This window comes from Microcaecilia unicolor, chromosome 11 (assembly GCF_901765095.1).
Source record: "Microcaecilia unicolor chromosome 11, aMicUni1.1, whole genome shotgun sequence".
NCBI classification, from domain to species: domain Eukaryota; kingdom Metazoa; phylum Chordata; class Amphibia; order Gymnophiona; family Siphonopidae; genus Microcaecilia; species Microcaecilia unicolor.
This window is the reverse complement of record NC_044041.1, coordinates 145,043,816-145,055,662: the sequence shown is the minus strand read 5'-3', so window position 1 is coordinate 145,055,662 and position 11,847 is coordinate 145,043,816. Positions and strand designations below refer to the sequence as shown.

General features: G+C 43.3%; 1 long non-coding RNA gene across 1 annotated transcript; it reads right to left on the bottom strand.

The window, feature by feature from the left end:
* Nucleotides 1-265: 265 nt before the first annotated feature.
* LOC115481058 lies at nt 266-11,431 on the bottom strand. The gene is made up of 3 exons (XR_003943881.1): nt 11,345-11,431; nt 393-399; nt 266-275 (listed from the first exon to the last, which is right to left on the bottom strand). It is a non-coding gene; the product is annotated as an uncharacterized LOC115481058 (long non-coding RNA).
* Nucleotides 11,432-11,847: the final 416 nt, after the last annotated feature.

The following is an 11,847-nucleotide window of genomic DNA, read 5'->3' as shown; positions in this document are numbered from 1 at the left end:
CAGTGGGTAATGTTCAGACCAGTGCCCGGTTAAATTGCTTTGAATATCAGGCCCGTGCATTATAATTATATCATGACAACACAACAGGCGGGCAGTAAAAGAGGAGCCTATGGTACCAAAGATTAGTCTATCAACTAATCTTTGGTACCATCATGACCAGAAAGACTGAAACCTCGGAATTGCATAAAATAGCTTTTCATAACATCTCAGATTCTTGGATAATAAATTGTTTTGAAATATACAGAGTGAATGCAGGATTCAGTATATTACGTTTACTAGGAAATTTAATGGTTTCTCTTTAGTCGATGTTCCAAACTGGCCCTACAGTAACTCAACGGCTAAATTTAGTCTATGAAATGATGGTCTTAGAAAGATATAGAGCTGGGTGGAACCCATGTACTTGGGCTGTTTCAAAAAAATCTGGGAGCCAGTGTGGGTCTAATTAATTAATTAATTGGGATTTATTTACCACCTTTTTGAAGGAATTCACTCAAGGCAGTGTACAGTAAGAATACATCAAACATGAGCAATAGGCAATTACAGCAGTAACTACTATTGACTACGATTGGAGGAAGCGATTGGAATGTTTTTTTTTTTTTTTTTGGGGGGGGGGGGGGGGCGGTTAACAGATTCTATTCCAGTCTGATATAAGAACACAAGCAGACTTCAGGATATCTGGATTCTTGGAGTATATGGGAGGGGAGGATTACAAATAAGGGGGGGGGGGAACGTTTAAAATATAATGTTCGGGCCCGGAAGAAATATCGGACCACGTGATGGTCTGGGCTGACTTCAGGATCTCAGACAGCGACCGTAGCACTGTGGGCTGGCGCTTTCCGTCTTACCTAGCATCGAATAAAGATTTTCAGAAATACTTGCAAGGAAGATGGACAGAGTATGCAGAATTTAACCACGAGTATAAGAATCGCCCTGCCAAATTTTGGCAAGCGGCAAAAGCAGTTTTTAGAGGCGATGTAATTGCATACGTAGCTGGGCGAGAGCACAGAATGACAGGGGCCATTATAAACATGGAAAAAAAGTTCCAAAAGGCAAAACGCAGATTTATTCAGGCCCCTAATAATCAACGTAAGGAGCAAATGCAGGTGGCCCAAATAGCATTAAACAAATTACTCAAGGAGAGAGCCTCAAAAGCGCTAGTTCTCAGGAAATATAAACTCTAGAGGTTCGGGAACAAGACAGGGACTCTTCTAGCACGCCTAGTTAAACACAGAGGAGGACCACGCGTAATCACAGTGGTAAGGGACAAAGAGGGAATATCCCAATGTAAGAGAGAGAAGGTGGCCCAAGTCTTTCAAGAATTTTTCAGCACAATGTATAAGCAGGGACGAACCCCAGACCCGACTGAAATGCAGGAATATTTTCGAAAGGCGGGTATGACCCAACTGACTAAAGAGGAGGCGAGGGATTTAGGAAAACCTATATCAGCAAAAGAGTTGCAAGCAATTATCAAGTCTTTACCTCTACATTCTGCCCCAGGCCCTGATGGGTACACAGCGAGTTCTATAAATTACTGGGACCCCTAGTAGTAGGAGCCCTCCAAGATTACTTTGAAGAGGCGGTGACACGACAACGCTTTCCACTACACGCAAACGAAGCCTTGATTACTTTAATTTTAAAAACAGGGAAACCGGAAATGTACGCAGATTCGTACAGGTCAATCTCCTTAATAAATGTAGATATTAAAATACTAGCTAAATTGCTTTCAAATAGACTGCAACTGTGTATTCCCCACCTGGTGGGACCTGAGCAGGTAGGGTTTGTCCGCAACCGCCACTCAGTGGTGAATGTCCGACGATTACTACTTGCTATAGGGCACTGTCAGCAAACAAAGACAAAAGCAGCACTGATCAACCTAGATGCTGAAAAAGCTTTTGACAGTGTAAATTGGGAGTATCTTTTTGCAGCACTTCGATACTCAGGGATACAGGGATGGGCATACCGGGCAATTCAAACCTTATATGCACACCCGACAGCTGCTGTATTGGTTAATGGAGTGCGTACCCCGCAATTCCCCATCTTGCGGGGGACTAGACAAGGTTCCCAGCATTGTTCTTACTAGCTATCGAGCCTCTCCTGAGGACCCTGGTTAGAGAGGAGGGAATAACAGGTGTAGAAGTGGGAGGAGAGAGGGTTAAGGTGATGGCCTATGCTGATGACTTGCTGATAGTAACAACTTGCCCAGAGAACTCAGTGCGAATCTTAATTCAGAGAACCACATGCTTTGGGACCATCTGAGGATTTAAGATAAATTTGCAGAAATCCTCTATTATTCAAGTGCATCCCCAGGGGGTGGGCTCCTGGGAGGCGGAGGGAACCCAGTTGAAAACGGGGATAGGTGTACAGATCCCGCAAGATTTGACTAAACTTTATGATTTAAACATTCAACCTTTGCTTTCAGGGACTATAACAAAACTGACACAATGGCAGGCACTGCCCATTTCACTTTTAGGTCGAATAGCCCTGTATAATATGATGATAGTGCCATGCTGGCTTTATGTGTTTCAAATGCTACCATTGTACCTAAAAGCTGCAGATGAGAAGAAATTGAACGCAAAGCTGGCAAAATATCTGTGGCATGGTAAAAGACCCAGACTACCTCTGGCTATGGTATGCACTCCAAAGGAATATGGAGGACTGGGTCTATTAAATATCAGATCGCTAACTGTAGCGAGTGCTATGAGACATTTAAATGACTGGTTTAGGGGCACTACAGACTTCTCGGCAACCAAGATCGAGTTGGAGCTATTTAGACCGTATCACTGTAGTAGCCTGCTGCTCGGACTGAAATGCAAAATATCACCAATACTGGAGGATTACCTACGGCCCAAAAAGCTTGGTGGTGGATCTGTAAACTTCATCATTGCTCCCATAAAGTGACCCCTCTGTTGCCGTTGTGCGGTAACCCAGCCTTCCCACCGGGACTTATCTATAGAATATTTAGCAGATGGAAAGAGCGAGGAGTTACCGTTTTACAGCAAATTATCACGGAGGAGGGGAAACTACAATCTCGTATAACCTTGCAAGAGTTACAACTTTTAGGACCAAAAGACCAACTGTTTTACTGGCAAATTAGACATTATGTGTCCAGTCTTCCTTGGGAGGCATTAGCAGAAGATGTACAAGAAGAGTTAACATCAGCACTCTCCCTGAACTCACAACAGAAGGTGCCAATGCTCTACCACCATAGACACATTAAAGACACTAAATCTGAATTAGACTAAGCTAAATATGCTAAAGACTGGGGGAAAGACCTGTCAGTACAGATATCAACTCGTATATTTCAGGAGAATGTACTAACTCTGAGACAGGTGACCACCTGGGCTGACTATTGGGAGCTTCAAGAACGGTTTGCGCTGAGGCTCCATGTTCTCCCTCGAAGAGCATTCCATATGGGGATGTCCCCCGATGGAGTCTGCCCTAAATGTAAAGGGAGGGGAGCAAGCTTAGGACTTATGTTTTGGAGCTGTCCGAGAGTTGTTCGGTTTTGGTCAAACCTACTCAGTCAAATAGAGCGCTTGTGGAAGGCAAAATGGAGATACTCACCACTATTGTTGTTCGGCAAACCTGAGATCAGCCAGCAGGGCCCACTATGATGGCCAACGAGCCACTATGATGGCAAAGAAAACGATTCTAATTGACTGGCTCAAAGTAAAATGACCCTCGATCCAGATCTGGAGAACCCAGATGATAACTCTAATGAGGATGGAAAGAATACAGGCTAGAGAGAAGCCACACCAGGAGTTTGAACTTTTCATTGACAGATGGAGCCCGTTCCTGAATACAATGCCCTCTGAATCTAGAAGCCAGTTATTGAATATGTAATAATAAGTCTTGGATGTATTTGTGGTATGTTCATTTTGGGGAGAAGGGGGAGGGTTAGAGGGAAGTAGAAGGGGAGAAGGGTGGAGTTAGGGGATAAGATAGGGATAGGTTGTTAAAATGATGGTTTATGAACCTTAAGGAATGTCATTACGATTGTATATGTTATTTCATCAATAAAAAGATTTAAACATAAAATATAATGTTCGTTGAGGTGCTGCCTGAGTTGTGGTATTGACCATTTTAATAGCTGTCCTGACTGCAGTAGCAACGATGACAATCCTGGGGGGGGGGGGGGGGGGGGCGGCGGAAGCGATAATCCTGGGGGGGGGGGGGGGGAGGAGGGGGAGTCTCTTGGCGGCCCTGGCCCAAACCTTTCTGACCCCTCCAGGCCAGCTTTTTTTGTTGATCAGCATTTACTAAACTGGTTGTATTTTTCCTCTTTAAGGCAGAGCTATCCTGTTTAGTTTTACACAAAATCACACAAAAGTGCACTGAGGCCCCATGTCCAGAGACCGTCAGATCCCAATGCCAGAATCATATTTGGCAGCATTGTGCTAATGGGCAATAATAGAACCCTCACAGACAGGGTGTAGTGTAAGTCAAAAAAAGAGCTTTAATATTGAACAAGCAATACCAAAGTCTATTCCTGGCAAAGACTCAGGCTCAAACCTTGGCAACAACCACAGTGACAATCATTTCCCCATCACTTCAGTTCTGTTTTGCCAGGCTTCTTCAACACAGCTCTTCAACACAGTTCAAATTACTCACTAATAAATACCTTTATTTATTAGGATTTATTTACCGCCTTTTTAAAGGAATTCATTCCTTTAAATACAATAAGAATAAATACAATAAGAATAAATCAAACATGAGCAATAAACAATTACAGCAGTAAAAACATTCAAACAACAATACAAAGTATGGCAAAGTATACTACTTACAATGTCAACATAATACATAATAGAACATTTTAACTGACAATGTAGGGTATAAGCAAAGATGGAACATATAGACAGGTAAGAGGAGTTAGAAAGTAAGGTGACTAAAGAAAGTTGCACATGAAGTCAGAGAGATGGTTAACATACAGATGGGTAAGAGAGTAAGAAGAGTTAGAAAATATGGTGACTAATTTAAAGAAAGCTGCACATGAGATCAGAGAGATGGTTAAATATTAACACAGCTAGGGTAGGAGTGGATAAACATGTCCTGCTGCAGTATGTGCACCCTGTGTCACTCTTTATGTGTGTGACTGAAACTAACAGGTTAGTTACTTCTTCCATTAAAGGCCTGGTTGAGCTTTCACCTACTTCCTGAAGTAGAGATAGTCTTGTGTTAAGCAAAGCCTTTCAGGGAGTACATTCCAGTGTGGGGGCTACTTCGGAAAAGGCTTGGTTGCAGGTATCACATCGTGTAATGACGTTTGGAGAGGGTGTGGTTAGGGATACTCCTTGGGAGGACCTTACTGTCCTTGGAAGTGTGTAGAGGATCATCCTATTATTCAGGTACTCGGGGCCATTTCCTTTAAGGGCCTTGAATTTCAGACATAGAGTTTTAAATTTAGGCCTGTATTGTACTGGTAACCAGTGAAGTTTTTGCAAAAATGGTGTGATGTGGTCACGTCGCTTGCAATCTTCTATTAGTCTTGCTGCAGCATTCTGAATCAGTTGGAGCTGGTACAGGCCCTTTGCAGTCAGACCGTTGTAGAGTGCTGCTATCATGGCATGCACAACTGGGCTAAGATTTACCTTCTCGATGTAAGGAGAGGCAGCGTAGCTGTCGCAAATAGCAGCACTTGAAGGTTGCTTGGATTTGGGGAATCAGAGTAAGTGTAGAATCTAACTGTATTTCAAGGTTCCTGGCCTGTGGTTTGAGGGAGGGAGATTTTGAAATCAGGTATGTATCCACTTGTGTTAGGGACCCAGAGAAGCTCGGTTTTACTAGGGTTCAGGCAAAGTTTGTCATGTTTAGCTCATTCTTGAATTGATGTTAGACAGATAATCAGTTTATTCAGGGTTGTAGGTAAGGCAGGTTACCATTTGGTGAGCAGCTGTACTTCATCAGCTAGTGACTTGAGGTAGTTATTGAACAGAATAGGTGACAGTATCGATCCTTGTGGTATCCCACAGGTCAGTGCCCATGGTGCGATGAGTGAGTTTCTCTCTTCAAGCCAATCATTGAGTTGAACACACACTGTTTGTTTTATAAGTTTTCCTAGAAATGGGATGTTGGATACTAACTGGCAACTTTCAAGTTTGTCCTGGTCAAGGTTGTTTTTCTTAAGCAAAGGGTGAACCACTGCCCTTTTTAATGCTGTTAATAGTTGCCCATTAGCAAGAGAGGAGTTCACAATTTTTGTGGCACCTTCTATGAGGTCCATACTTGCCTGCTGCACTATCTTTCATGGGTAGGGGTCAGAGGAGCAGGTAGTTGGTCAAAGATCTCTTAGGATTTTGTCAATGCTCTCCTCTGTCATTGGGCTAAAAGTGAGCCATCTGTCTTTGTCAGGAGGGGGCGAGTTTGTGCACTCCTGGTTAACTGATAGGACTGCGTGGGATTGCCTGTAAATCCTGGTGGAGACTTTTAATTTTATTGGCAAAGTATGCAGAAAAATCATTGCAGTTCAGTTTAGACAAGGCAGGCTGGTTCAGCTGTGGGGGTTGCAGTAGGCTGTTTACTATACTGAATAACTGCTTGGTTGAATTGGCAGCCTGTGAAATGCATTGAGAGAAATATTGTTTTGGGGTTGTTGTTAAGGCTTTGCGGTACTTTGTTGTGTTCCAGCTGGGACTTCCAGGACAAGAGTCTTCACAAATAAAGGCAACCTTTGACATGGCAGTCTTCTGTTTCTTCTCATGCAATCCCTTGGCATCTACTTCTTAACACAGGTGCAAACCTCTGAGCTAGGCCTTTCTTCACTTCCCTGGGACTCCCCCACAGGTAGTGCAGACCAACCAACCCCCTTTGGAGGATTCCTTCACTCAAGACCTCCCTCCAGGAGACTTCTTGACTCGGGGCCTCTCTAACCTGTTCTGCCCTAAGGCATTAAACCACCTCCCTGTCTGAGACCTGTCTTACTCCTCTGACTCGGCAGGTTAGATCCACCTGCTATAAGGTTGCTCAACACCAGTGAGGGAGTGTTCATAGGGAAACCTGCCATTATAACACCAACGCCCTATAGCTGGTGTATATGCTGATGCCTAGATGTTAGCTAGAATATGTGTAAATTATAAAATACTGTAATTTGCATGCATATTTGCATGCTCCACCCATGCAAACCTACTGGGAAAGTACACACCATGAAAAATTATGTTGCATACTTTTCTGATAATTTGTGTTGGGGCAATGTCACCAAATGGGATAGTGGGGTTCTGTAGAATGTGTGCTAAATTCAGCACCTTCCTATGTCTGGGACTGCTCAGTTGCAATTTATGCAAAGTACAGGATTGTAGGGCTGTTCTGAACACTTACTTTTTTCTGAGGAATATGGAGGTTCTGTTTGGGGGGGGGGGGGGATCTGACAGTATACACTCACCTGCTGCTTACTCTATTTCTGTTCTGATTCCCTTTCTCTTCTCTTTTAAAAATTGGAGCTCTTGTTGTGCTTAATATCGGCGTATGGGCACCTTTTGGGATTTTGACTCAATCTAAGTATTAGACGTTTATGCTAATAATATCCTCTTGTGTTTTAACAACTTTGAATAATTTTGCCAGCAAATTTAAGTACCTCACTAATTACTCCCATATCTAGATAATTTATAAATGTTTTCAAAAGCAGTGGTCATCCCAATTGAGATGAGAATTAATAATAACTAATTGCCTTCTTGTATAAGTTTACTTTATTTTACTTTTTGTATTAATCTCTCTTTTCTGTACAAGTGTTTTTGCTTGTAAAATTATTGAAAATGATAATTAATGATAAATGAAAAAAAATAAAAAAATAAAGTAAAAAGCAGTGGCCCCAGCACAGACCCCTGGGGAGCCCACTATCTACCCTTTTCCATTGAGAATACTGACCATTTAACCCTACTCTCTGTTTTCTCTATTTTTACCAGTTTTTAATCCATAATAGGACACTGCCTCCTATTTCCTTTGGAGTCTCTGTAATTTTGTTCTTTATAATATACTATTTTGCCCGACACTGATGTCAGGCTCACCGGTCTATAATTTCCCGGATCTCCTCTGGAACCTTTTTTTTAAATCAGCATTACATTGGCCACCCTCCAATCTTCCGGTACCATGCTTGATTTTAAGGATAAATTACATATTACTAACAATAGTTCCACAAGCTCATTTTTTGATTTTGAGTACTCTGGGAGTACCATCTGGTCCACGAGATTTGCTACTCGTCAATTTGTCAAATTGCGCCATTATAAAGATTTCATTCAGTTTCTCTGACTTGTCAGCTTTGAACACCATTTTTGGCACAGGCAAAGAATTAATTTAATCTCTCCGCTATGGCTTTGTCTTCCCTGATTGCCCCTTTTACACCTCAGTCATCTTTTTTTCACAGCCCCTCTTTGCCTTCCTTATCAACTCTTTGCATTTGACATGACATTCCTTATGCTGTGTCTTATTATTTTTAGTGGGTTCCTTCTTCCATTTTCTGAAGGATTTTCTTTTAGCTCTAATAGTTTCCTTCACCTCACTTTTTAACCATGCTGGTGTCACAGTTGTGCCCATGTTTCGTGCTCTCCTTCCTCTCGCCACCTGGTGGCCAGACCTGGTGGCTGCAATGGACTGTCTGGTTATTGTCACCCGTTCCAGTCTTCCGGGCTGCCAGACTTGCTTGCTTGGATTGAACCTACACAGCACCCGTAGTTGCCTGGGGATTGCTGCATCTGAGCCTCAGCTGCTGCGGGGCTTATTAGTCAGTTGGAAATTCTCTGCCTTTGCATCGCCTTAGGCCCTGGTATGTTAGTGCTTGTTGCACTTCTGTTTAAGTTCTTACTTGAGATTCTTGTTTGTTTCTAGTTAGGCTGTGTGTAGTTTAGATTAGGTTGTTGTTTGTTTGCTAGTCTTGTCTCTGGGTTATAGTTTTGTGTTTAGTCCTTGTCTGTTTGTGTCTTTAGTGGCTGCTCTGCAGCTTCCAGTCCTGTCTCCTCTCTGTCAGTATTTGTTCCTTGTTTTAGTGGCTGCTTGCAGCATCCAGTCTTGTCCTTTAGCTTATCCCTTCCTTGCCCTGCTGTCCCGGTATGTTCCTTTCCCCTCTGACCCTCAGTCCTGGTTCAGCCTAGTGGGTATCCAGTCCTGCATTGCCCAGTAAGTCCTGCCGGCCACCTGCAGCCAGGGCTCAACTCCTGGTGAAAAGCGGCCATGCACAGGTGAAGTTGAAGTGTGCCTGCTCTGCTTGTTCCAGCTTGTTTGCCTCTGCTGCAACTCCAGTCCGGTGTTCCAGTTCTGTTCTGCCCTGTCTCCGGTTTGGGGGTGGTTTTGGCTGCCGCTGCCACTCCTTGGCAGTGGTCCAAGGGCTCACAAACCCAGTTTCCTGTTTTGGAAAACGTGACAGCCGGCTGTCATTTGGTCTTCTCTCCTCCTTTTTTAATACACAGAATATATTTGGACTGAGCTTCCAGGATGGTATTTTTGAACAGCATCCACACCTGATGTAAATTTTGACCTTCGCAGCTGCTCCTCTAAGTTTTTTTCACTGTTCGTCTCATTTTATCATAGTCTCCTTTTTGAAAGTTAAATGCTAATGTATTGGATTTCCTGTGTGTACTCCAAAGCCAAAATCAAACTTATTATTATTATTAGCACTTGTATAGCGCTACCAGACGCACACAGCACTGAACACCTGCTCAAAAGAGCTTACAATCTAAATAATACAGACAGACAAGACAGTTATGGATGAGGGAAGTACTGGGTGAGAAGGAAGGAAGGAACAAGGGAGGGTAAATGAGTAGAGGCTAGGAGCCAAAAGCAGCAGTGAAAAGGTGGGTTTTCAGCATGGGTTTGAAAACAGGTAGAGATGGAGCTAGACATATAGGTCCAGGAAGTCGATTCCAGGCATAAGGTGCCATGAGAGAAAAGGAACGAAGCCTGGAGTTAGCAGTAGAGGAGAAGGGGGTCGACAAAAGAGATTTGTCCAGTGAGCGGAGTTCATGGGAAGGAATGTAGGGAGCGATGAGAGCGGAGAGGTAATGGGGGGCTGCAGAATGGATGCACTTAAAGGTCAGTAAGAGAAGTTTAAACTGTATGCGGAAGCGGACAGGGAGCCAGTGAAGTGACTTGAGGAGTGGGCTATAACGATTCTGGCGGAAAGTAAGTCGTGCCGCAGAATTTTGGACAGATTGGAGAGGAGAGAGATGGCTGAGCGGAAGACCAGTGAGAAGTAAATCTAATATTATGATCACTGTTATCTTGGCCCCAACACCATTACCTCCTGTATCAGATCATGTGATCCACTAAGGATTAGGTATAGAATTTTTTTCTTCTCTTGTTGGCTCCCATACCAGCTGCCTTGATTTCGTCAAGGCATTTTACCTCCCTAGCATGCCCTCATGCTACATTTACCCAATTGTTATCGGGGTAATTGAAATCACCCATTTTTATTGTGTTGCCCAGTTTGTTAGCTTCCCTAATTTCTGATAACATTTCTACATTCGTCTGTTCATCCTGGCCAGGTAGATAGTAGTACACTCCTATCACTATCCTTTCCCCCTTTACACATGGAATTTCAATCTATAGAAATTCCAAGATATGTTTTGTTTCCTGCAGAATTTTCAATCTATTTGATTCAAGGCCTTAATTAGCATACGTTACCCCTCCACCAATTCAATCCACCCTATCACTACAATATAATTTGTACCCCGCTATGACAGTGTCCCACTGATTATTCGCCTTCCACCAGGTCTCAGAGATGCCTATTATATGTAATTTTTCATTTAGTGAAATATATTCTAACTCTCCCATCTTATATAAATAGTCCAGGGTTTTTAAATACCACATCACTGCAATCAGAGATGCTGTTAGCGTATATATAGCTTTAGTCCCTCTATCTGTTTTCTGGATGATCTTTCTGTAGGAGGGAGGTTACTTTTTTGGGGGGGGAAACGGCCCTCAGACAGGTGAGTTCTCAAATTAGAGTTCTCAATTAGAGGATTGGTCTCCAAATTGTACTTACCTTAAGCTCTCATGATCAGGAAATACTTACAAAGGAATTCTTACAGGACAATGTAGTCAATTTTAGTACAATATTTTCTTATCACAAATAAGATGAGAGGATTCTACCTCATCTTAGACATGAAGGCCCTGAACAAGCATCTCTCCAAACAAAAATTCAGGATGGTTTCTTTACACTCCCTCATGCCACTTATTCAAAAGGGGGACTGGCTATGTTGTCTGGACTTTATAATTGAAGTAGTTATATCCAAGTCAAAAGCAGGTTCAGAAAAGTTCACAAAACAATCTTTATTAAAGAATTCACCCAACACGATCCATGTTTCACCCACTTATGGGCTATCTATGGGGTACAGTACTACAAATACAATCATAAATACACTTTAATATTAAAATACTAGTGGAAACATGCCCGTTTCCTCAACAATGAAACGGGCCCTAGGAAGGCTGTCATGTAAGCTTTTTTTTTCCTCTCTCCCCTGCCCTCCCCTCCATGTTCAGCGATTCTTCCCTCCCCTCCATGTCCAGCGACTCTCCTCTTCCCTGCCCTCCCATCCGTGTCCCGCGATTCTCTCCGCTACTGTACTCCCATCCCATCCATGTCCATCAATTCTCCTCTGCCCTGCCCTCCCCTTCCTTTCCTTCCTCCCTCCCCTTGATGTCCCATGATTCTCTCTTCCCCTCGATTTGTACCTGAACATTCTCTGGCTGGCTGGCGCTGGCTTCCGTTCATAACATCCCTCCTGACGTCAGCTCACCTCCAGCATTCCCTTCCCTCTCACTGTTAGTCCCTCTGACGTCATTACATCTTGACGCGAGGGTGGGACAGTGAGGGGGAATGGAACGCTGGAGGTTGGCTGACGACAGGAGATGTTACGAACCCAG